We start from the raw sequence: 26,814 nt of genomic DNA, 5'->3' as shown, positions 1-26,814 counted from the left end.
TGTTCTGAGGAGACTTAATGTAAGCGAGGCTAAGCTCTGATGTTTGGTAGCTTAGGTACATTAAATGCATTTTTAACAAAGATTTTATTTATTTATTTATTTGACAGAGCACAAGTAGGCAGAGTGGTAGGGAGAGGGAGAAGCAGGCTCCTTACTGAGCAGGGAGCCTGATGCAGCACTCGATCCCAGGATCCTGAGATCATGACCTGAGCCAAAGGCAGACTCTTAAGGTAATGAGCCACCCAGCACCCCATTAAATGCATTTCTGATTTGTGATATTTTCAACTTAAAATGGGTTAGCTGGATGTAGCTCTGTTGAAGGTAGAGGAAGATCTGTATGTGGTTGATTGAGGAACTGATTCATTTCTTCTAATTAATCTAATTTAAGAGCATAAACTTGTTTGTATTATTTCCTGATTACCCTTTTAATGGCTTTAGGATGTTCAGTGATACTTCCTTTTATTGCTGATATTCATAATTTGTACCTTCTCTCCTTTTTGTTTTGCTAATTTTGCTAAAGATTTATCAATTTTATTTTTTCAAAGATTTCAAAGGTTTTCTTGTTTTCAGTTTTTTTGATTTTTGCTTTTATTTTATTATTTCTCTTCTGATTGATTTGGGTTTATTTTCTTAAGTAGAAATTTAAGATACTGATTTGGGACATCTTCTGTTTGCTAATGTAGCATTTCATCCTGTACTTTTTCCTCTGGGCACTTTTTTAGTTGTATCCCACATCTTTTGATGTTGTCTTTTCTGTGTTGTCTTTGCATTTTTACTCAATTCTGTTTCTTTTTTAACTTAGAGACTTGTTCTCTGATGCTTGGGTTGTTTAGAAGTGTGTTGTTTAATTTCCAAGTGTTTTGAGAATTAACCAGTTGTCTTTCTCTTATTGATTTCTAGTTAGAGTCCATTATGGTCAGAGAATATACTCTTACGATTTCAATACTTTTACATTTGTTTTATGGCCCAAATATGGTCTGTTTTGGTGAGTGTTCTATGGATGAAAATAAAAGTGGGTATTTGGCTGTTTTTTGATGAAGTCAGTTAGATCCTTTTGGTTGATTGTATTCTTTAGAACTTTTAAATCTTCGCTGATTTTCTGTTTAGTATTTCTGTGAGTCTCTGAGAAGGGAAGTCTTGAAGTTCCCAATCATAACTGAGAATTTGTCTCTTATTCCGTTTAGCTCTATCAGTTCTTCATGTATTTTGCTTTGTGTGTACCGTTTAGGATTGTTAGGTATTCCTGTTGGATCCATCCTTTATCATTATATAAAGGTCCTCTTTTCTCTCTAGCAATTGTCTTTGCTCTAAAATCTATCCTAAATTGATATAGCCACCCCTGCTTTTGTTTACATGCATCTTTTCTGGTACTTTTTCACCTCTTATTTTAAGTGAGTTATTTATAAACAGCCTATAGTTGGGTCATTTTTTCCTTTAAGTCCACATTGCCAATATTTGTCTTTGTTTGGCATATTTTAACTGTTTATATTTATTTTATTTTATTTATTTACTTTTTGTAGATTTTATTTATTTATTTGACAAAGAGAGAGAGATCCAAGTAAACAGATAGGCAGGCAGAGAGAGAGGGGGGGAAGCAGGCTCCCTGCTGATCAGAGAGCCCGATGCGGGGCGCCATCCCAGGCCTGAGATCATGACCTGAGCTGAAGGCAGAGGCTTAACCCACTGAGCGACCCAGGCACCCCTGTTTACGTTTATTTTAATTATTGATAGAGCTTTTTTAAAGAAATTTTTGTTTTAATTCCAGTTAACATACAGTGTTATATTAGTTCCAGTTCCAAAATTACAATGATTCAATAATTTCATATATCACCTGGTGCTCATCGTTCCAAATGCACTCCTTAATCCCCCATCACCTATTTAATCCACCCTCCGCCCACCTCCTTCACCTCTGGTAACCATTGGTGTTTGGTATTTGTCGTTCTCTGACTTACTTCACTTAACATAATACTCTCTAGCTCCATCCATGTTGTTGCAAGTGGCAAGATTTCATTCTTTTTATGGCTATATAATATTCCATTGTATATAAATACCACATTCATTCCCGAGTCAGTGAACACTTGGGCTGCTTCCATATCTTGGCTATTGTAAATAATGCTGCCATAAACACATGGGTGTGTGTATCCCATTGAATTAGTATTGTTGTATTCTTTGGGTTAATAGCCAGTAGTGCAGTTGCTGGTTCATAGGATAGTTCTTTGCTTTAACCCTTTAAGGAACCTCTGTACTGTTTTCCACAGTGGCTGCACCTGTTTGCATTCCCATCAGCAGTGTGGGAGTGTTCCTTTTTTCCACATCCTCACCAAGACCTGTTGTTTCTCATGTTGCTGCTTTTAGCCATTCTGACAGGAGTGAGGTAATATCTCCTTGTAGTTTTGATTTACATTTCCCTGATGGTGATTATGAACATATTTCCATGTGTCTTTTGGCCATGTGGATGTCTTTTTTGGAGAAATCTCTGTTCATCATGTCTTCTGCCCATTTTTAATTGGATTATTTGTCTTTTGGGTGTTGAGTTTTATAAATTCTGTATGTATTTTGAATACTAACCCCTTTATTGCATATGTCATTTGCTCTTAGGGCTTCTGCCATTTTGTTTTCATTTTCTATTTTTTTCTCTACTCATTTCTGTTTCTCTTCTCTCTTCTTTTTTTTAAAAAAGATTTTTTTTTTTTTTTTTTTTTTTTTTTGGAAAGAGAGCTTGCATGCGCTGGGGGAAGGGAGAGGCAGACTATGGGTGAGTAGGATCCTGATGCTGGCTCAGTCCCAAGATCCCAGGATCATGACCTGAGCTGGAGGCAGATGCTTAACCAACTGAGCCACCCAGATGTCCCTTCTCTTTTCTTTCTGTGTGTTGGTTGAGCATTTGTTGGTATTTCATTCTGATTTATTTATAATATTTCTCATATCACTTCATGGTGTTTACTTTTTTTTTTTTTTTTAAGATTTTATTTATTTATTTGACAGGCAGAGATCACAAGTAGGCAGAGAGGCAGGCAGAGAGAGGAAGGGAAGCAGGCTCCCCGCTGTGCAGAGAACCCGATGCGGGGCTCGATCCCAGGACCCTGGGATCATGACCTGAGCCGAAGGCAGCGGCTTAACCCACTGAGCCACCCAGGCGCCCCTTCATGGTGTTTTCTCAATGGCTTCACTGGATATTAAAATATACATATGTAACTTACTGCAGTCTATTGGTAAACAGTTTATTGGTTTGGGTGAAGTGTGGAACCTACCCTTCCATTTATACCCCTTCATTCTCTTACTTTGTAAATATCATTGTTTTGAATATTTCTTCTTTATACATATCAGATACTGTTAATATATTTTCCTTTTGTGCTAAAATATACATGATATAAAATTTATCATTTTAACCAATTTTTTTTTTTAAATTTTATTTACTTATTTGATAGAGGGAGACAAAGCATGAGAGGGAACACAAGCAGGGGGAGTGGGAGAGGGAGCCTGATGCAGGACTTGATCCCAGGACCCTGGGATCATGACATGAGCCGAAGACAAACGCTTAACAACTGAGCCACTCAGGAGCCCCCCATTTTAACCATTTTTAAGTGTATAGTTCTGTGACATAAATTATATTCACATTGTTGTGCAGCTGTTACCACCATCCATCCCCAGAACTCTTCCATCTTGCCCAGCTGAAACTCTATAGGCATTAAACACTAACTCCTCATATCCCTTTCCCGTAGTTTCTGGCATCAACTATTTTACTTCTGTTTTTATGAATTGGATTGCTGTAGGTATCTCATGTAAATGGAATCATAAAATATGTGACTGATTTATTTCACTTAGCGTAATGTCTACAAGGTTTGTGTTGTAGCATTTATTGAAATTTTACTTTTAAGACTGAATACTCTTGATTATGCATTTACCTGCTGATGAACCCTTGGTTTGCTTCCACCTTTTGGCTCTTGGGAGTGATGCTACTCAAACAGGTGCACAAATATTTCTTCAAGTCCCTGCTTTCATTTTAAGTATATACCTAGAAATGAAATAGCTGGATCATATGGTGGTTCTGTATTTAAGTGTTTGAGGAATTGTCATACCATCCATGATAGTGCCTCTACCATTTTATAGTCCCACTGGCAATGCATAAGGAATCTAATTGCTCCACATTTTCACCATTACTTGTGATTTTCTGTTCCTTTCTCCTCCTCCTCTTCTTCATAATAGCTCTCCATATGACCTATCTCATTGTGATTTTGACTTGCATTTCCTTTATGAATGAGCATCTTTTCATATGATTATTGGCCATTTGTGTATCTTACTTGGAGAAATGTCCTTGAAGTCTCTTGTCTATTTTTAAGTTGGTTTGTGTTCCTTTTGAATTACAGGAGTTCTTTATATATTCCTGTATCAATCCTTTTTCAGTTAAGTGGTATGCAGATATTTTCTTCCATTCTGTGCATTGCCTTTGCACTCTCTTGGTAGCGTTTTTCAATGTACAGATGTTTTAAAACTTTGGTGAACTCTAACTTCTTTTTGGTTGCCTGTATAATTTTTATTTCATCCATCAACGATGATTTTAAAACTTCATGCAAAGAAGGGTAGTCTATTGAGTCTATAGTTTTTACCCATATTCTTGCTTTTTCCATTGTTCTTCTTTCCTAATGTTACAGCATTCCTTCATTTATCATCTGAAAGAACTTCTTAGCTATTTTTGAAGGATACATTTGCAAATGACAGATTTTTAGGTTCCTTTGCCTGCTTATGTCTTTATTTCCCTTTTGTTCCTGAAAGATAGTTTTGTCAGATATAGAATTCATGATTGACAGTACTTTTCTTTGAGCTTTTAAAAGATTTTTGTTAACTTTTATCTTTTTACCTTTGTGGTTTCATATGAGAAATCTGTCATTTGAATTCATGTTCCCTTATAGGTAATGCATCTTTTCTTTATGGTTGGTTTTAAGATTTTTCCTTTTTTTTCAGATCTGAAATGATGTGGCAAGGTATAATTTTTGTGGGTTTACCTGTTTGAAGTTCTTACTTGACTCTGTGGGTTTTTGTCTTTCTCCAAGTTTGGAAGTTTTCAGGTTTTATTTTTATGAATACTCCTTCAGTTTCATCCTCTTCTTCTTTATGGGACTCCATTGATATTGGGTTGAATCTTTTATTATTGCCCCATAGATCTTTGAGTCTTTGTTAGTTTCTTTTCAGTCCTGTTTCTCTTTTGTTCAGATTGGGTAAATTCTATTGATATGTCCTCAAATTGACTAATTTTTGCCCTTTGTAATTTTTACTATTGAGCCCATCCATTAAGTTTTTCTTCTTACTATAGTTTTCAGTTCTGTAATTTCTAATTGGTTGCTTTTTTAAATAAAAGCTTCTATTTATTTATTTAAGAGAGAGAGAGAATGAGAGAGAGAGAGCATGAGAAGGGAGAGGGTCAGAGGGAGAAACAGACTCCCTACCAAGCAGGGAGCCCGATGTGGGACTCAATCCTGGGACTCCAGGATCATGACCTGAGCTGAAGGCAGTCACTTAACCAACTGAGCCACCCAGGTGCCCTAATTGGTTGCTTTTCATAACTTGTTTCTTGGCTTGGATTTCTTGTTTTGTCTTTTTCACAGGAATTTGTAATTGATGAAGAATTGTTATGGTGGCTGCTTTTACATCTTTGTTAGACAATTGCAATATGTAATTCATTTCAGTGTTGGCATTGTTGCCTTTTTTACATTCAAGTCATTTTCTTGGTGCTTGGTATGATGGGTGATTTTTTTTGATTGTATGTTGGACTTTTTGTCTATTGCATAATTTTTTAACAATCACTTTTAAGATTGATGAGTATATTTTTATTATTGAAAATTTGGAGACTTGGAAAATACAAAGGAAAAGAGCATTCTTTTATTACCAAAGATAGCTACAAATTTATATACATATAAATTTTATATATATATATACATATGTATTATGTATATTATATATATACAAATAATATATAATTTTTTAAATTTTTTATATATTATTTTTGAAAGGAGCTGTATATATATATTTCCACCCTCTCCAACCCCTCCCTGTAAGTATAACTAACAGTTTTATATATGAGGAAATTGAAGTAAGAAGAGTTTTAGGTAACTTTCTCAGTTCACAAAGCTACCAAATAATTCAAACCAAATTTGTGACCCCTAGGTTTGCGCTTTAAACCAGTATGGAGTTCTCTCTCTCTCTCTCTTTTTAAACCACGTAAGCTAAATTTTTCAGTAGAAGAATGAAATTCTTTATGGAAGAATCATCAATAGATCAGTAATATTCTTAAAATATTTTGAATAATGTTTTAGTACTTCACCATATATGTTTATAGATATTTGAGTTTGTTTAGATACATACGTATATATTTTGGTAGTAGAGAAAGGAGCTTTGACACCTTTATTTATGCATTCACATGGATATTTAAATAAATGAATGTCTCCCTATATTTGAATAGAAAATAAAAATAGGACTTTTTTTTTCTTTATAGGTTTTTATCTCCTTTCAGGAGCATTAATGTTTTTTTTTAAAATATGTGTTTTTTGTTTGTTTGTTTTTAAAGCAAATCCATATTAATTTTCTTTTTTATTGAGCAACAGCTGTGTAAATATTCTTCCCCATATTATTTCACTTAAGGGACTATAATGTCACTCATTATATACATATAGTGAGTAAGCTTGTTTGTTTATCCATGTTGGTTGAGTTTCAGCGTGTCTGCTTCAGCACGGATTTAGAGGCAATTCCCAGTCACCGGGTTACAAAGTGACTATATGAAGGTTTAGGAACATTTTACTGCCTTTTAGCTCTTAGCTGACTAAAGAAACTAATTCAGATATCTAGAGTGGAATTGCTACCGTACTTATTTACTTATGGGACTTTATAATGCTTATGATTGGTGGTAAGAGAAATAAGATTTAAGTTAGTTTTCACTACTATGACCCTTGAACAATGTGGAAGTTAGGGGCACGAATGACCCTCTGCAAGGTCGAATCTGTGTATAACTTTGGACTCCCCTAAAACTTAATTACTGAGAAACTGCTTTTGACTGGAAGGCTGATAACGTTAACAATACATTAACACGTATTTTGTATGTTGTGTATATTTTGTACTGTGTTCTACAAGTAAAGTAAGCTGGAGAAAAGAAAATGTTACTAAGAAAATCGTAAGGAAGAGAAAGTACACTTACGGTACTGTTTATATTTATTGAAAAGAATTTGTGTATAAATTGACCTGTGTAGTCCAAGCCTGTATTATTCAAGGGTCATCTGTATTTTTGGAATTCTATAAGTATTGTCTTAATTTGTCAATCCTGGCAATTAAAGAGAAGTTAACTGTGTGATTTGGTTTTTAGTCATTACATAAATTTCTCATGAAATTCAGAAGAAAGGAGCACAAATCTCAGACTGACAGGAGACTGCATCCATTAGTTAATACTAAAATTCCTGAATACCATCCTCAGAATATTTTCATCATGAAACCATTTTGGATACAATTTTAGGAGTGAATAGAAAATAATACTTTTATTCTGACTTCATTTTAGGGACCTGTTCTATGTGATGTGATAAAATAGCATATCACATTGTAGTGTCTGAAATCATACAAAGTCTTACAGTGCTGTGGAATCATTAATACCTCATAAGAAAGTAGTATTAATATTTATGGAAATGGTATTGTTTGTCTAGTAATAAGGCCTGCGAGTGCAATGAAGAAAAGTTGAAATAAAATAGCTTGCAGACTTGTCATGCTATGGTTTAAATGCCACAGTGAGGAGTTTGTGCATTGTAGTGTAGAATCCAGATGGAAATCCTTTACTACTTCTCAAACAGTTTTTATTTTTTTTAAGATTTCAGTCATGGGGGCTTTCTTTTTCTCCTCCTCCCACTCCAATCTATAAACATTTACTAAGAATGTTTCCTACCTCCCAAACTACTTCCAAATCTAACATGTGTTTTCTTTTTCTTTCTTTTTTAAAACCTCTGTGGCTTCAGACCCTCATTTTCTCTTTCCTCCTTTTGGAGTAGTTTGTTAATTTTCTCCCTGTCCCTGATCTCTTTTTCTGCCAATTAATCACTCTCCTTATCACTGACTTCAAAAAATTTTATTTCATCCATGTAAAAATTAAGTTCATTGTGTATTATGGTATAGAATTTATCTGGGTGTGTGTGTGTGAAACTGCAAAATAATGAAACCAACATGCATGAAATATACCTTTTTTAATTACTACTTACGATTCTATTTTCTTTTTAACACTGTTTTATCCTCCTTAAACATACTGGCAGAGAGTAAATTTAATTCAAGACTCCCATTAGCTTGAAAAGCTGTTTTATATTAACTGCCAGCATGATTTTGTAAAGACACATTTTACCATATTCTTTCTTGAAACCTTTCCTTCCATGAGTCTCCATCATCTGGAGAGTAGTGGCTTTCAAATCTCATTTTGACCATGAGTCAAAAAGAAATAATTTTACATCTGTGACCCAGTACACACATATAAACAGACATTTGTAACAGAAACAAAAGTTTAATGAAAAAATTTATCCTTACTGCCTATGATGTACTCTATGTGCTGTTCTGTTCTCATCTTCAGTTATTTAAAAAAAATGCTGATTATGACCTACTAAATTGATTTCTTGACTCAGTGGCTTGAGACCTTCAGGTTGAGAGAAAAAAGAAAAAAAATCAAAGCGTACTTTAGTATGACATACAACATCATCTTACCATGTTCTCCATTATTGTATATTTCATCAATAATATACTATGTATAAGGAATAGACAAGTTATTCCTTAAACTTGACATGGTATTTTGTTTCTCCAGTTTACTATTTCTTCTGTCTGGGGTGTTGTATCTATCTTGATTGTGTGCCAAACTGTCATTCATTTTTCTAAATAGAGACATTACCCAAAGTAGTGTATCATGATAAAGTAGTATATCATGAAGGTTTTTTTCCTTCATTACTCAGAGTAGTGTATCATGATAAAAATGAAGGTTTTTTCCTTAAAACAGTGATAGCAATCATTTCATCAAACAGACTTGGAAAGAAATGTTTTTTTTTTTTTTTTCAGAGAATTAAACCACAGTATCTCAAATTAACACGGGATGAATAAAAGATGTTTCTGGTTATAAAGAGCTGGCTGTAATGTGGTTGGTGCTGTTGCTATCTTTAAATAATGGAGACCTTAACAAATGACACAATGATAATGGGTTCATAGAAAATGGAGCCATATTAAGGGTAAGCTTGTCAGTGATCATCTGTGTTCAAAAGTGGACTTTTTTTTAATACCAAGGATGAAACTATTTATTTCTGGTGCAGTTATTTTTTTTATTATGTAAATACTTACATTAAATATATGAATTATCTGTATTTTGAAATTAAGAGGTCCATGCTACCACTAAGCCAGCTAACACATCCCTTGAATTATCTTTTTGTCCAGATTTTATGCTCAGTGAGCAATCTCTTCTATAAGTTTTTATGTTGAAAAATTTCATATTTGCAAAAAGTTGTAGGATTGTGTACCAAGTAACCATACGTCATTTACCTTTACATTTTGCCACATTGTATTTATCTGTTTGATTTTATACATATATATTTCCACTCAACTATTTGTGAGTTACTTGCAAAGATCATAGCCCTTCACTCTCAAATACTTCATCATGTTTTCTAAGAATAACGACAGTAGCCTACATAGCCAAATATAATGAATTTAACACTAATACTCATATTTAGATATCCACAGTTTTCTTATTTCCTTTATATCTGCTTATTTTATTTTAATGAATTGTATTATTAAAGGACACTTTATAGTGTCCTTTAATCTAAAACTGTTCACCCACCATTTTTTTTTTTTTAAATAACATTGACATTTTTGAAGAGTCCAGGACAGTTGCTTTACATAATGTGTTTCAGTTTGTATTTGTTGCCTCATAGTTAGATTCAGGTTAACCATTCTTAGGAGAAATACTCCATAGGTCATGAGTTCTCCATACATCATATCCAGGGCACATTATGTCAGTTGTCCTCTGATGTATAGAAGTTTGACCTTGGTTAAGATGGATCCCACCAGATTTTGCCATTAAAAAAAAAGGTTATTGGGGTGCCTGGGGGTGGCTCAGTTGGTTAAGCATCTGCCTTTGCTCAGGTCGTGATCCCAGAGTCCTGGGATCCAGCATTATGTCAGACTCCCTCTCCTTCTGCCTGCTGCTTCCCTTGCTTGTGTGCTCGCTCTCTCTGTCAAATAAATAAAATCTTTTTTTTTTTTAAGGTAATTAATAAGTAATGAATACTCATTGGTTTTAGTATTTGTTGATGATTTTTACCTGAACCAAATCAATCAATCAGTTTACTCTGTGGCAATGGTATTGTAAAATGGTGAGTTTTTTCTTATTTATTATTACTTTGAAATTTCTTAGTTGGCAGTCTTCATTATACAACCTTGTGATAACAGTTTGGCTTCCCACTTAACAGGCTTTCTGCAGGCGAGTAAGCTGGGAAGACATACATGCAGATATTTTTGTTATTAATAGAAAAATTGTTGTAGTTCCTATATTAGTCATCTGTGAATTCTGTTAGAATGGATTGACAACTTGAGTCTAGTCAACTCTTGAAACTGAACTAAATTGAATTTTGACTTGGAGACTGTAGAGAAGTCACCTTGCCTATTATGATCTCTTGGGAGCCAGGAAGTTAATTCTTCCCAGCACGCTTTTATTTCATGTTTTTTTTTTTACAATGACCATTTCAAAGTAACAAGAGCCAGAGGGATGCATATCAGAAAGGGCATTGGATTTTATTGGTTAAAGGTGATGAATATTTAATAGAAGTGCCCTTTGAGTAAAATGGTGAATGATTATGGATAAGCTTAAAGGAGTTATTCTAACTCATTTTTTTTTAACTAATCAATTAATGTTTCAGAGTTTAAAGTTCAAGGCAACATTGAATAGAAAGTAATTTTCATATCCTTGTCTCCACAAACGTACACTGTCAACATCCTGCATCAGAGTGGTACATTTGTTACAACCAACGAACCTAAATTGACCTGTCATTATCATCCAAAGTTTGTGGTTTACATTAGAGATCACTCTTGGTGCTTTGCACTTGAAGGGTTTTAGCAAATGTAAAATGACATGTATCTACCCCTGTAGTATCACACAGAATAGTTCTACTGCCCTAAAAATCCTCTGTGCGCTGCCTTTTCTTTTCCTCCCCACCCCACCCCATGCCCCAAATCCTGGCAGTCTTTTACTGTCTCCATAGTTTTGCCTTTTCCAGAATGTCATAAAGTTGGAATCATACAGTCTTTCAGTTTGGCTTCTTACACTTAGTAATAGGTAGTTAAGGTTCTGCTGTCTTCTCATTGTTTGATAGCTCATATATTTCTAATGTTGAATATTATTCCATTGTCTGGATATATCTCATTTTATTTATCCATTCACATACTAAAAGGAGTCTTTGTTATGCCCAGATTTTAGAATGAATAAAGCTGCTGTAAACATCTTTTGCAGAATTTTATGTGGTCATAGTTATCAGTTCATTTGGGGAACTATCAAGGAGTACAATAGGCTAGATTAAATGGTAAGAGTGTATTTAGTTATTAAGGAACTTCCAAAGTGTCTTCCAAAGGTGCTGTGTACCATTTTGCTTTGCCATCAGCAATGAGTGGAGGTCTGTGCTGTTCTGTGTCCTCTCCAGTGTTTGGTGTCAGCATTTTGGATTTTGGCCATTCTAATAGGTGTCAGTCCTTTGGTTACGTTTGTCTTTTGCAAATACTTTCTCAGTTTTTGTCTGATATTCTCATTTTCTTGACATTGTCTTTCACAGAGCAGAAATTCCAAATTTTAATGAAATCTAGCTTAGGTATTATTTCATTTCTGAATTATGTCTTTGGTGTTGTAGCTAAACAGTCATCACTATACCCAACGTCAATCTAGGTTTTTTCCCCTGCATTATCTTCTAGGAGTTCTATAGTTTTGCTTTTTACATTTGCATCTGAGATCTAATTTGAATAATTCTTGTTAAAGATTTGAGGTCTATTTGTAGGATTTTCTTTTTCTTTGTTTTATTTGGATATCTAGTTGTTCCAAAGACTGCTCATTGTTTGTTGAAAAGACTGTCTTTTCTCTGTGTATTGCCTTTCCTCCTTTGTTCAAGACCTGTTCACTGCATTTATATGGGTCTGTTACTGGGCTCTCTGTCCTGTTCAGTTGATGTGTTTTTTCACCAGTAGCACTCTGTCTTTATTACTGTGGCTTTACCATGAATCTTGAAGTCAAGTAATATCAGTCTTCCAACCTTCTTTAATATTGAGTTGGCTGTTCTGGGTCTTTGGCCTCTGCACGTAAACTTTAGAATTAACTTCTTAGTTTTTACAAAGCAATTTGCTGGAGTTGTGATTTCAATTGCCTAGATTGTAGATCAAGTTGGGAAGACAGGACATCTTGACAATACTGAGTCTTCCTGTCCATAGACATGGAGATAGTCTCTCCATATATTTAGCTCTTTGATTTTATTGATCAGGGTTTTGTAGGTTTTTTTCTCATATATATCTTGCACATATTTTGTTTGCTTTATAACTGGGTCTCTCATTTCTTTGGGTGCTAAAATAAATGGTGATGTGTTTTAATATTCAAATTCCAAGTGTTCATAGCCGGTAATAGGAAAGCTATTGGCTTTTGTGTATTAACCTTGTATTTTGCAACGGTGCTGTATAATCTCTTATTACAGGAGTTTGTTTTTTTCCTGATTCTTTCTGATTTTCTCTACAGAAAATCATGTCATCTCTGAACGCTGACAGTTTTATTTCTTCTTTCCTAATTCTGTACCTCTTATTTCCTCTTGTCTAATGTGTTAAGACTTTACAGTGTAATGAAAGGTCACGATGAGAGAAGATATCCTTGCCTTATTCCTAGTTTGAGTGGGAAAAGTTCAAGTTTTTCACCATTTGTGATATCACTTGTAGGTTTTAGAAAATTGTTTAAAGTTTTAAGATATTATCTGTCAAGTTAAGGAAGTTCCCCACTGTTTTTAGATTTTTGAGAGGTTTTATCTTATCATTAAAGTGTATTTGATTTTGTCAGATTTTTTTTGGCATCTGTATGGATCATGTGATTTTCCTCTTTGACTTGTTGATGTGATAAATTTCATTAATTGGTTTTCAAATGTTGAACTACTTGTGCATATCTGGGATAAATATTACTTAGTGATGATGTGTACATATTTTTGTACATTGTTGGATTTGATTTGCTAATATGTTGATGAGGATTTTTGCATCTGTGTTCATGAGTTCCTGGTCTGCAGTTTTCTTGTAACTCTTTGTCTGGTTTTGGTCTCATAGAATCGGTTAGGAATTATTCCCTCTACTTTTGCTTTTTGGAAGAGATTGTGGAGAATTGGTATAATTTCTTCATTAAAAATTTGGTAGAATTCACCAGTGAACCCACCTGGGCCTAGTGCTTTTTGTTATGGAAGGTTATTAATTATTGATTTCTTCAAAAAGTGCATTCTCTTCAGAACATCTGTTTCTTCTTGTATGAGTTTGGGCCAGTTGTGTTTTTCAGGTAATTGGTTTTTGTTTCATCTAGGTTTTTTAGTTGGTGGGCATAGATTTGTTCACAGTGTTACTTTGTAATCCTTTTAATGTCTATAGGATCTGTTTTGGTGTCCCCTTTTTATTTTCTGATATTGGTAATTTGTGTCATCTTTCTTTTTTATCTTAGCCCATCGAGAAGCTTATCAGGTTTTTGATGTTTTCAAAGAATTAGCTTTTGGTTTCATTGATTTTTCTCTATTGATTTATTGTTTTCAATTTCAAAATACTTAGTTTGGTCTAATTTTTATTGCTTTGCTTGTGCTTTCTTTGGGTTTAACTTGCTTTTCTTTTCTAGTTTCTGAAGGTTGATCCTTAGGGTATTGATTTTAGATCTTTTCTAATTTGTGCATTCAGTGCCATAAATTTCTTTTTAAGGATGGTTTTTGCTGCATCCCATACATTTGTAATTTATATTTTCATTTTTATTTAGTTAAAAATATTTGAAAATTTCTCTTGAGATTTCTTCTTTGATACATATATCATTTAGAAATGTATTGTTAATCTCCAAGCATTTTGAAATTTTCAAACTACATTCCTTTTACCGATTTCTATTTTCATTCCATGGTTTTCTGAGACCAGACATTAGTATCTATTTTAAATTTGTTACCTTTTTTTTTTTTATGGCCCATAATGTGGTTTATCTTGATAAATGTACTATGTGAGCTTGAGTATAATGTTAACTGCTGTTGTTGGATGAAAGTTAATAGATGTCAATTATTTCCAGTTGATTAATGGTGTTAAATTTAACTATGTCCTTTCTTTTTTCTTTTTAAGATTTTACTTTTATTATTTATTTGAGAAAGAGAGAAAAAGCACAAACCGGGGTGGGGTGGCACAGGGAGGGGAGGGAGAATCTCAGGCAGACTCCCATGATGAGTGTGGAGCCCCGTGGAGGCCATCATGGGGCTTGATCCCATGAACCTAAAATCATGACCTGAGCTGAAACCAAGAGTCAGATGCTTAACCAGCTGTGCCATGGAGACACCCTAACTATTTCCTTTCTGATTTTCTGCCTCCTGCATCTGTTCCATTTCTAATAGAGGATTGTTGTAGTTTCTACCTATAATTATGAGTTCATGTATTTCACTTTGCAGTTCTATCAGTTTTTGCTTCACATATTTTGATACTCTCTTGTTAGGCACATACACACTAAAGATTGTCCTGTCATCTTAGAGTACTCACTCATGTATCATCATGTAATGTTCTCTTTAACCCTGATAACTGTGCTCTGAAGCTCTTCTCTTGGAAATTACTATAGTTACTTCAGCTTCTTAAGGCATATTTCATTTTATTTTTTATTTTATTTTTTTAAAGATCTTACTTATTTGAGAGCAAGAGAGAGCGGGAGCACAAGCAGGGCATGGGAAGGGCAGAAGAGAGGGGAGGAGGAGACTCCCTGCTGAGCAGGGATCCTGATTCAGGGCTTTATCCTAGGACCCAGAGATCATGACCTGAACTGAAGGCAGATACATAACAGACTGAGCCATGCAGGTGCCCCTAAAAATTATTTTTTAAATAGTATTTGCCTGGTGTATCTTTCTACATCTCTTTATTCTTTTTTGTTGTTGTTGTTAGACTGTTTTTTTTCCCCTTTGTGGTGAGAACTTGCGAGATCTCCATCTCTTTACTTGTAATATTTCTGTATCTTTCTATTTAAAGTTGATTTCTCGTAGACAACATTCAGTTGGGTCTTGCTATTTGATTCACTTTGGCAATCTCTGTCTTTTAATTAGTGCATTAAAATTTGACCTTTAATGTGACTATTGATATAGTTGGACGAATAGCCACCTTATTTTTTACTGTGTTCCATTTGTTGCCCTTGTTCCTTGTTCTGTTTTTGTCTAACACACTTGGCCTTTTGTGGTTTTGAGCATTTTATGCTTCCATTTTTTCTTTGATTAGCATATCAGTTATACTTAACATTTTCCTTTTTTGATTTTTTTTTTCCCCTAGAGTTTGCAAATGTACATTTGCAACTAACCCAAGTCCATTTTCAAATACTATACTGCTTCACAGATGATGGGAGTACTTTATAATAAAAATATTCCCAGTTCTTCTTTCTTGTCCCTTGTATCATTGCTGCCATTCATTTCACTTATGTCTATATAGATATATAGATATATGACATACAGGTAAGGATATGTAATCAAATATATTGTTGCTGTTACTATTTTGAAAAACCTTATATGTTTAGGTTGGTTAAGATTTAGACATATAAAACTTTATTTTACCTTCAGTTAATCATTCTCAAATGTTCTTTCTGTATGGCTGTTTGATTTTTTTGACCTGTATCAGTAGTTTTTCCTCCAAAGAACTTCTTTTAACTTTTCATGGAAAGTGCATATACTTTCAACCAATTCGCCTTTTTGAAGGATAGTTTCACAGGGTATAGAATGCTAGGTTGGTGGTTTCTCTTAACACTTCAAATATTTCATTCCACTCTCTTCTTTCTTGCATGGTTTCCTGAGATAGGTTGGATTTAATTCTCATCTTTGCTCCTCTATTAGTAAGGTGTTTTTTTCTCCTCTGGCTTCTTTCAAAACTTTTTCTTTCCAAAAAAAAAAAAAAAGATTTCTTTTTTAAATGTTTGATTTGTGAGGTTTGAACATGATATGATATGCTTAGGTATATAGTTCTTTTGGTGTTTGTCTTTCTTGATATTTCTGAGTATCCAGGATATCGGACTTTGATTGGGGGAAATTTGTGGTCTTTATTGCTTAAATACTGCTTTTCTTCCTTTCTCGTTTTCTTCTCCTTTGGTATTTCCATTACATATATTATATCTTTTTTAGTTGTCCCACAGTTCTTAGGTGTTCTTTTCCATTCCTTTTCAACAATTTTTCTTTTTGCTTTTCAGTTATGGAAGTTTCTATTATTATATCAAGTTCATTAATTGTTTTCTATCATTTCCAGTTTATTAATGAGTCCATCAAAGGCAATCTTCATTTCTGTTACAGTGTTTTTAAATTTCTAACATTTCTTTTTGATTATTTCATAGAATTTACATTTTTTTTGTTTACATTGTCCTTTTGTTCTTATCTAAATTTTCCATTAAAACTTTTAGCATATTAATAACAGGTTAAAAAGAAAAGATTTCTAGTCTCAATTCCATCATTCCTGCCACATTGGAGTCTGGGTCTTATGCTTACTCTGTCTTTTCAAGTTGTGTTTTTGCCTTTTAGCGTGTCTTGTAATTTTTTGTTGGAAGGTAGACATGATGTACTGGATAAAGGTAACTGTGGTAGATAGGCCTTTAACAATGTACTGCTAAAGTGTTGGGGGGAAGGAAGTGTTCTATAGTCCTGTGATTAGGTCTTAGTTCTTTGGTGATCCTGTGCCCCTGGACTGTGAAGTCAGTGTTTATCAGTTTGTTTATTTTTTATCCGTTTAGGTGGGAGAGGATGGCTATAGAGGCCTAGAATATTTCCCATTCCCTACATGGTAGACCAGAGCTGGCTTGAGTTGGGTATTTCCTTCTTTAGGTAGTTTGGACTCTTGGTAAGACCCCCAGTAGGTTAGGCATTGATAAATTAATTTCTTTTGGGTGTAGGCCTAGGTAAGAATAGATTGCTCTGGAATATTTCAAAGTGGTTCATTTCCCTCCCCCTCCAGAAGCATGAGATGACTTTTCTCAGATTCTTACTGTTAGGACCTGATAGAGGTCTTGAAAGTATAACTCACAAAGGTGTTGCTTCCTCCCCTCCCTTACTGGGTCCCCCATGGAGTTTTTAACTCTCAGAGTTGTTCACACCGGACATCCAGTAATTCCTTAATTGCAGTTTAGGTTTTCCTACTGTGGTGCTGTTTCCACAGGGATGTTTCTGCTCAGGTAAGTTAGGATTCTCATTAATCACCTGTTCTCTCAATTTTGGGGGGTTTGCCCTATGACCTCATTTCTCTGATGGATCCGAGAGGAATTGTTGACTTTTCAGTTTGTTCAGCTTTTTACTTGTCGTTAAGATAGAGTAGCAACTTCTAAATTCCTTATATACCTGACAAAAAATTGCAAGTGGCTTAAAGGAGTTTTAAGTTAAGTTTTAAGGAGTTTAAAATAAGTTTGGTTTATGGGAATTTTGAGGCTACATTCTTCAAGAGAATGGTAGCAAAGGAGAAGGCATAGCAAAGTAGTAGCTTTTTCAGAATAGCAAAGAGAAGTAATTAGATGAGAATATTTTTATTCCTAATAGTAAATGTTTAGGTCTGTTTTTAAGCAGTCATTTAGCTTGGTATTCTTGTTTTTTACTTCAGTGTATTCAAAAGTAAGTTATGCTTTATTTTAAAATATTAATAATTATTTAATCAAAACCTTACAAAATTAAGGTAGAGATTTTATCATTAGAAGAAAGCGGAACAAGAAGAGGGAATTACTAACTAACCAGTGTCCAATTAAGTGTTTCATCGCGTTTCCTAAATTGTGCACTGCATTGTTCAGTTGTAAGAATTAGTATTCTGTGACTTTTTCGATAGTTAAATAATTTGGATCCGTGTTCTTAGAAATCCAGAATGTACATAGTACAAGATTCCTGTTTTTATTGTGATAAAAAAAAAAGAAACCATTTTCATTTAACTCTGCTTTTCCTAAACTTAATTACATGTTTAGTAAACATTGGTTTTGAAACATGTTGAGAAACCGTAATTTAAGTAGCTTGGCTTCTATCTGCCTAGTACTTATAGGGGAAGTAGTACATGGAGGAAGAACCCATAGATTATAGAGTTCAGAATACCTTAGCTTCTGTTTTTAATGGTTTTAGTGAATTACTATATTGGAAAATTTATTTAATTTCCTCTTGGTTCAGTTTTCCTTATGTAAGATACGGTAGCTTTTCTCCTTTTCTAATTCCTGGGATGTTGGTATTTCATAGTTATAAAAATAGCTTTTGTAAAGCACTTCTTTTTTTTTAATTTTCTTAATTTGAATTTTTTTTCCATACATATGGTGCTACCTATTCAGTTTATTAAAAATTTTAATAAACATAATAATCAAAACTAGTGCTCCAAACTTATGCTGTTCACGTGGAAGACACTACAAGAAGACAGAATAGAGACTGCCTGGCAATAAGAGGTACAAATTCCTTCTATAGAGATGGAGAAATAAAAGGACAAATCTAGTTGTCTAAAAGACAATTCACTGTACACATTTTATTTACAGTTTTGTACACTGTCTTAATATGAATGGGACTGCTTTTCTACTTGAGCCATTTTTTAACCAAAGCAAAATAACCTAAGTAATACAAAGTGTTAAAATACAGCATGAAGATAAAAAACAGACATACTAATTCTAATTAGGAATGTAATTATGATGTTACATTTTTTATAATCCACAATTATGTTTAGGAAATCACACATAGATCACTGATTTGAATGAAATGCATAAGTTTGTAGCAAAGCTTTGTAGTTACAAAAACCAAAAAAATTACCAAAGAATGCACAAAATTAATGTTTATTCCACCTTTGTGTCATATTCCTGGATCCTTCACCAATGTTACATGAGGAAAAAAACAAAAGCAAAACAAATGAAAAACTGAAATCAGAATCACTAATGTTATCAAGTAGGGAAACAAATAAAATCTAGCAGCCATCAGCAAGAGTACAGCAGAGACAATGCTGTAAAAAGAAACAAAGAAAATTGCTAGAAAACTGCATGTATCATACTCTTTCAAACCATCAAAATATGCTCCTGCGTACAATGGAACATAAACAAAATTTTTTTCCTGTAAGGTATAGAAATGCAAGTTCTTTTTTGAGTATTGTGGATAGGTAAAATGTGTTTGTAATGGTAATTCTACTAAGCTATTACGGAGTGGGCCAGGAACACACTATGGATTCTGGGGATGATGTGTACTGTAATTCTTTGATTGGGATAGTGGACTCTCTAGCCAAAATTAAAAAAAAAAAATCTATGAACACAGAAGTACAAGACAAAGGCGAATGAGACTTCTCATATCTTAGCAACATTTAGATGGAATCAAATTTAAATGCAGTCCACTCTGCTTTTGAAGAGGCTCTGGTTCAGCTCCCAAATCTCGATTGCTTGACGCAGTCTACTATGAGACTGCTCAGAAGGTGTCTTCTTAAACGACAAACCTATTTTTAGTGGTGGAACCACTCTTAGTAGCTGTGTCTGCATGGGATTGATAACCAGTCACTATCTTTGGAGGAAGTCCTAACCTTTCCTTGTATACCCTCCCTATATGTGTGACAGCCTCTCTGTTTTCACATTCAGTAGTCCATATTGCTATTTTATTAACATTAACAACAGCTCCACATACATCATCACTGTAGTCATCAAAAGATTCTCCAATAAGGCACAGCAGTGTCTCTAGCCAAAAGCAATCCAGGTCACTTCGTCTCTGCTGCTTGTTCAATGTAATTAGCTATCGTCCTCCTCGTTTGTTTTTCTCATCTTCCCACATAGGCTCAATACCATCCTTAAAAAGTGAGTAGTCACAGCCAGGCATTAAATTACTAGACAACTGGATGTGGTTGTACAGAGCACAAAAGTCTTCAACAGTATCAAACTTAGAGATCAGCTGAAGGTTTGCTTGCCAAGTTTTGCTTTTATCATTTTTAAAAAACCAGAGTGCCCATCTGTTCTGTAAAGGATGTTTAATATAGTGTTCTGGGTTAGCAACCTCCTGATTAGATTCTGTTTTCTCTTCTTCTGTAGGCGGGGGATTAGGAGTAGGGGTGGTTTCTGGTTCCACAGTCGCCATCTTAGATCGATCTCAATTATTTTAATTTTTTATTATCTTTTATTTTTTTATTATGTTAGTCACCTACATCATTAGTTTTTGATGTAGTGTTCCATGTTTCATTGTTTGTGTATAACACCCAGTGCTCCATGCAATCCGGGCCCTCCTTAATACCCATCACCAGGCTCACTCATCCCCCCACCCCTCTCCCTTCTAAAACCCTCAGTTTGTTTCCTGGAGTGGGTAGTTTCTCATGGTTCTTAAAGCACTTCTATATAAGGTTTGTATGTGGTTCTTAGAAAAGAAAGTGAATATTTGACACCTGCCATAGGGAGGCAGGTGACATTGATGTGAATTGTCACAGAAATAAAAAACCTGTATAAATATTGAAATAGTAAATGAATCAAGTATGTAAGTGAATTGCTTGTTAACTTTATGTATAGGCAGCAATGCTAATAACTGGAGTTTTCATGGTGGTTTTTTTTTTTTTTCCACACAAAATAACATGTGGCCAGGATGAGATAACAATAAAGCAAGAATAAATACATATTTTAGTGTTGGTTATTAAGTTTAGATATAAGAGGAAATTTCCCAGCAGAAAGCTTATCCAGCTTATGAATTACAGAAATATGATAGGAACATGACAGAAAATTTTTGGATAAAATCATATGCAGTTGTTTTTGAGATAACGTCTGTATTTAGTTTAATTGCTTTAAGGAACTTAAAACTGTATGAGTTTTAGAATAATAATGCCTGTGGTAATTGGGGATGAAAAGTCTTTTTATATGAAGAGAGACTAAAGTATTCTGATTTTCTTATTATTGGAAAGTTAAAAATGATGTATATGATTAAAAAGTTTAACACAATAGAAAAAGTAAAAAATGGTGATAAAACCCTGAGATGTATAAAAATACACATACCAAAGAGGCAGAAGGATGAATTCCCAACATACCTCTTACCTCAGTGGTCATGAGTTATTAGTCACAGGAAGACAAAACAAATGAGATAGGACTAGGTCCTGGGTCAGTCATCCATTGACGCAGGTGCTAGTAATGATCATAGAGTCTTAGGCTGTGGAGTGGAACATAACATAGCACAGTTTTGGCCTCTGCAAACATTTGGCAGTAATGGGGGTTAAGGGATATTGAGTCTATCATGATGTAATGGATGAGGGGGAGGGCAGCAATTGGCAATATACCATTATGAGGTGTCTAATGTGGATATAACTTTGCGTAATATTGTTTGGGCATGTGTATCAAAATACAATTAAGCATGTTCCCTTTTAATGTTAAAATGAAAGTTTTAGTAAGAGTTTTTCTGTTTGAATTACTATTTTTTAAGTATGCAATTAAAGATAACATATTGAAGTATAACATATATAAAGTTTAGCATCATTAAGTCTTTATCCTAGTGAATTTTAACAAGTAGTACTGATGTATTAATAGTTATTATATTAATTGGTATTGTATATGTGTGATACTGTGTGTAATAATACTATTAGTACATTATTACCATTACCATAATCCCTGTGTAATTCATCTTTAATTTTTTTTTAAGATTTATTTTAGAAAAAGAGTGTGTGAGGGGAGGGGCAACAGGAAAGAAAGAATCTCAAGCAGACTCCTGAGCAGACTGGCTGGGTGAGAAGCCATTTACAGGGTTTGATGACCCTGACATCATGACCTGAACTGAAACCAAGAGTTGGTCACTTAACAGACTGAGCCACCCAGGCACCCCTTTAAATTTGAGAACAGAATATTATTATCAGCATCCTAGAAGTCCTTTTTCCATGCCAGTGTAATAATACCCATGCCACCTCTCTCAAAATAAACATGATCCTCCCTTTTTATATTTTGATTATATAAATTAGATTTTATATAAATTGAGTAATATAGCATATATTCTTTTGTGTTTATAAACTTTTTACATTTGTGAGATTTATCCACGTTGTTGGATGTAGCAGTATTTCACTCATCTCATTGCTTATACTGTTAAATTGTGACTATACCATAGTTTATTCTTTTTTCTGTTGATAGACATGACATTTAGGTTGTTTCCAGTTCTGTTTTAGAAAGAGTACTACTATGAATTTTCTTGTAATGTCTTTTGATCAGTATATACAGTTATATTAATTCCATACCTACAGTTAGAATTGCGGGATTATAAGGTGTTCATATGGTAAGCTTGGTAGATACTGATACAAGATAGCCCTTGTGGTTTTAATTTGTATTTTTCTGATGTGAGGAATAATGATGATGTGTATCTTTTCATATTTATTAACTATTTTGATAGCCTCTTAAATTGTATTCAAGTCTTGTCCTATTTTTCTATTGGCTTTTTTCTTTTTCTTAGTGATTTCTAGTTGTTCTTTGTCCTGGCTATGTTGGATGTATAGCTTACAGAAATCAATTTGTATCTTACCTTTTTACTATTGTAATGCTATCTTTAATGAACAGAAGTTCTTAATTTATATTAATTTATATTAATTTATATGTGTCAGTTTTTTTTTCTTTTTGATTGGTGCTTTGCTTTTTTTTTGGATATGTTTAAGGAATCTTTGCCTGTCCTAGGGGCATAAATACAATTGCTTATCTTTTTCTCCCAAAAGCTTTATTGTTATATCTTTCACTGTTACATGTAACATACACATGGACTTGATTCTGTGTATGGAGCAAGGAAGAAGTAAATATCCCCCCACTTTTTTTTTTTTTACCTATGCATATCCTGTTGACGCAGCAGCATTTTAACCAAAAAACTATCTTTTTCAGGTTTTATCATTGTCATAAATTAACAGCAGTCTACAAGTGAGCCTTTTACATCTCAGTTCTTTAACTTTGGTTTACTTTATTATCTTTGCGATAAATCTTCATAAATGATTGCATAAATAACTTTTCTGAGGACCTATACAATTTCCTCCTTTTTAATTATTGAAATTGACAGTTTGTGACTTTTTTTCTTCCAGCTTGTCCTGTAGAATCTTGTTTACTGAGGATTACTTTCCAAAAATCAACTTTACTGATCTTTCCAAAAATCAACTTTTGATTCTTCTTCTGAAGTTTTATGGTAACACCTTTGCTTGTGATTTCATTAATTCTTTTCTTTAACTTTTTGCCTTTTTTCATATTTAACTTTTTGTTTTTTTGCTAGTTTTTTGAGATAGATACTTAATTATTGTCCCTCTTCTTAACATAAGCCTTTACGGTCACATAACTCCAAGTATAGCTTCAGCTGCATGTCATTTACAAGTTTTATATGTCTTTTCTTCATTATCATTCTTTCGAATACTTTGTTTTCCACTGTAATTTCTACTTTAATTCTAAAGAGTTAATGTCGTTATAGTTGCTTAATTTTCACGTAGTTGTTAATAGGTTTGGTTTAGTGATTACTTGGTTAATTCCACTGAGGCCAGAGAACATAGTCTGAATGATTTCAGTCCTTTGAAATCAGGATTTTTTTTTTTTAATTCAGCATATAGTAGTTTTGGTAATTGTGCCATGTTCAGTTGAGATGAATATACACACACACACACACACACGCGCGTGCGCGCGCGCACGCACACACTCTTTTGTTATTGGATGCAGTTCTCTTTTTTATTTAAGATTTTTATCTATTCAAGAGGGGGAGAGATATGGGAGTGTGAGAGAGAGAATGAGAGAGGGTACAAGCGGTGGGGAGGGGTAGAGGGAGAAACAGGGAACCCTCTCCAGTACTTGATCCCAGGACTCAGAAATCATGACCTATTTTGAAGGCAGATGCCCTGCCCTGGATGCAGTTTTCTGTATAGGCCATTATACTAAAATTTATGCATCTTGGTCATATCTTTTTATTTTTGCTAATTTTTTCCTTTGTTAAATTTTTAATCAATTATTAAAATAGAGAAGTATGTACAAATTTGCCAACCTGCATGGTTTATATTTTGATGTTCTGTTATTGGGTGTATGCATTGTTAGCTTTAATTCCTGGTGAGTTGGTCCCTTTATTATTATGAAATGCCCTGAATGTGTCTAATAATACTTCTTGTCTAAAAATGTAGTTTGGCTGACATCATTTCTCTTTTGATTAATGCTAGCATGGTACAATCTTTTTCTATCCTTTTACTTTTGACCTTTCTTTGTTTTTTTATTTAAGATGTGTTTCTCATAAGTGTGTTTATTTTTTTTATTCATTCTGACAATCTTGATCTTTTAGTGGTTGCCTTAGAGATTACAACACATACTGACTTACTGCAGTCTACTGAAAATATTTTCTTTTACCACTTCCCTAACAATGCTAAGGACTCAGAACACTCGAACTGTACTTACACTTCTCCTGCTTTTTAACTCTTGTCCTGAATTTTCATTGTACATCTGCTTTAATGCTCAGTAGATATTATTATTGGTTTATATGGTCAGTGTTTGCTTAGATTTACCTATATATTTACCTGCTTTACTTATACTGCATTTTTATATTTTCCTGTGAGAACCTGGCCTTTTTTTTGGCCTATAGAACTTCTTTTAGTATTTCTTTTGGTAAACAGCTGTCAACAGATTTTCTGTCTGCTTATCTGAAAACATGCTTGTTTTTGATTCTGAAGGATATTACTTTTGAGCATAAAATTCTAGGTTTGCTGTGTTTTTCCCAGGTGAAGATAATTTTATCCTCTCAGACTTCCATTATTTCTGTTGCAAAGTCAGCAAAGATTTTATTGTTACTTCTTTGAAGATAATGCATTTTTGTTCTGACAAAAATATCTTTCTTGGCTGTTTTTTTGTATCTTTATTATGGTGGGCCTATATGTGTGTGTTTTTTTTTTTTTTTTCTTTCTTTTTTCTTACTGTGCTGGGGGTATATTGAGCTTCTGGAATCTTTGGATCAATATCTTTCCTTGGGTTTTTAAAATTCTTGGTTATCTTCTCTTTAGATTTTGCTTTTGTTACAGTCTCTTTTTTTCCAGAGAGACTCCAAATATATGGTAATCATTTTTTAAAAAATTGCCCTTTTCATTTCTATGCTCTTTTCTGTATTTCTATGTCTATAGTCTTTCTGTGCTTCTGTAAGGATATTTTCTGTGAGACCTACTTATTTATTATCGTCTTAACAATATGCCTAATTGATACTAACCTCATATTTAGTTCTTAGTTTTGTAAATTTGCTTTTTTTTTAAAAGATTTTATTTATTTAATTGACAGAGATCATAAGTAGGCAGAGGCAGGCAGAGAGAGAGGAAGGGAAGCAGGTTCCCTGCTGAGCAGAGAGCCCGATGCGGGGCTCGATCCCAGGACCCTGGGACCATGACCCGAGCCGAAGGCAGAGGCTTTAACCCACTGAGCCACCCAGGCGCCCCTGTAAATTTGCTTTTTAATCATACCAATTTCATGGTTAAATTCCACCTTTTTATTTATTTTATCCTTTCCTATATTTTCTTGAATCACCACAGTTTCTGTTGATTTCAGATTTATTCCCCTGTGGGTCTGAAACTGGTACTTTGTGGCCTTTTTTTTTTTTTTCCTTTTGAACAGTTTTGCTAGAGTCTGTTGACCTTACTAGTCTCTCTAAGAAACAACTTTGTTTTTCTTCCTGCAGTTTTATATTATACCTTTGTTTTGTCGTTGTTGTTTTTTGCTTGTTTGTTTTTTTGTTTTCTTAATTGACTTTTGTCTCATGATGTGCTCTTAATTTTTAATTCAATGCCAGACATTGTGTTTAACAGTTTATAGGGGATCTGAATGATAATTTGCTACAGAGGATAGCTTGCCCTTTCCTCTGGTAAGTAGATAGAATGCAGTCAAATCACTTTACTTTTAAAATTCTTAAAAAAGATTTTATTATTCATTTATTAGAGAGCACATGTGGCGGGGGTTCGGGGGTGGGGAGGAGCAGAGGGAGAGGGATAAGCAGATTCCGCACTGAGTGTGGAGCCTTGGGCTCCATTCATGACCTTGAGTTCATGACAGACCCAAAATCAAGAGTCTGATGCTCAGCTCACTGAGCCACCCAGATGCCTTGCAGTCAAATCACTTTAGTCATAAAATTTTCAAATGCTGCATTTTGCTATGCAGAGTCTTTGCTAAGTTTCATATCCCTATAGCTTCAGAATATAGTAGATCTCTTGAGAGGAGAACTAGTTCAACTTACCATTCACTTCCTCTGTTTCTCCTTTATGACTAGAATCCTCTTCTCATACATGTTTTACCAGCTTTATGAGACTATCAAAAGCTCCACTGGATTCTTTTCCTCCAAGTAGGAGCCAGGCAGAAGACCTGGGTCATTTGCTTGTTTTCTCAGTTTCTTTGTAACCCCAATTGGGAAATACTCTGAAGGGAAACATGACAGTGTGGCTGCTGATGGCACTCTACTTCCTGTGAAATTTGGGTCCTCAGATTATGAATGCCTCAGTAACTCTGGGATGACTTCAAATGGACAGATTTCTTTTTTTTCTTTGTATTTTGTTTGCTTTTTAAAGTTATTCTTGGTGGAAGGATTATTCTACTGTAAACAGGGTTACAAGTATTAGATGAATACTTCTTGAAAAATAAGCAAAAACCAAACAGTAAACAGT

The 26,814-nt window shown here is 34.1% G+C and overlaps 1 protein-coding gene and 1 pseudogene across 2 annotated transcripts in view; one reads left to right on the top strand and one right to left on the bottom strand.

Moving 5' to 3' along the window:
- The window catches only part of RASA1 (RAS p21 protein activator 1), a 112,939-nt gene that overhangs the window by 12,783 nt on the left and 73,342 nt on the right, over positions 1 to 26,814 (top strand). The gene's annotated exons all lie outside the window — the stretch shown is intronic.
- On the bottom strand, positions 19,656 to 20,306 carry LOC116860795 (annotated as a pseudogene).

Source organism: Lontra canadensis, unplaced genomic scaffold, assembly GCF_010015895.1.
Source record: "Lontra canadensis isolate GAN:19392208 unplaced genomic scaffold, GSC_riverotter_1.0 scaffold4, whole genome shotgun sequence".
Lineage (NCBI taxonomy): Eukaryota > Metazoa > Chordata > Mammalia > Carnivora > Mustelidae > Lontra > Lontra canadensis.
Note: the sequence above shows the minus strand (reverse complement) of the source record. Positions and strands in the feature narration are given on the sequence as shown.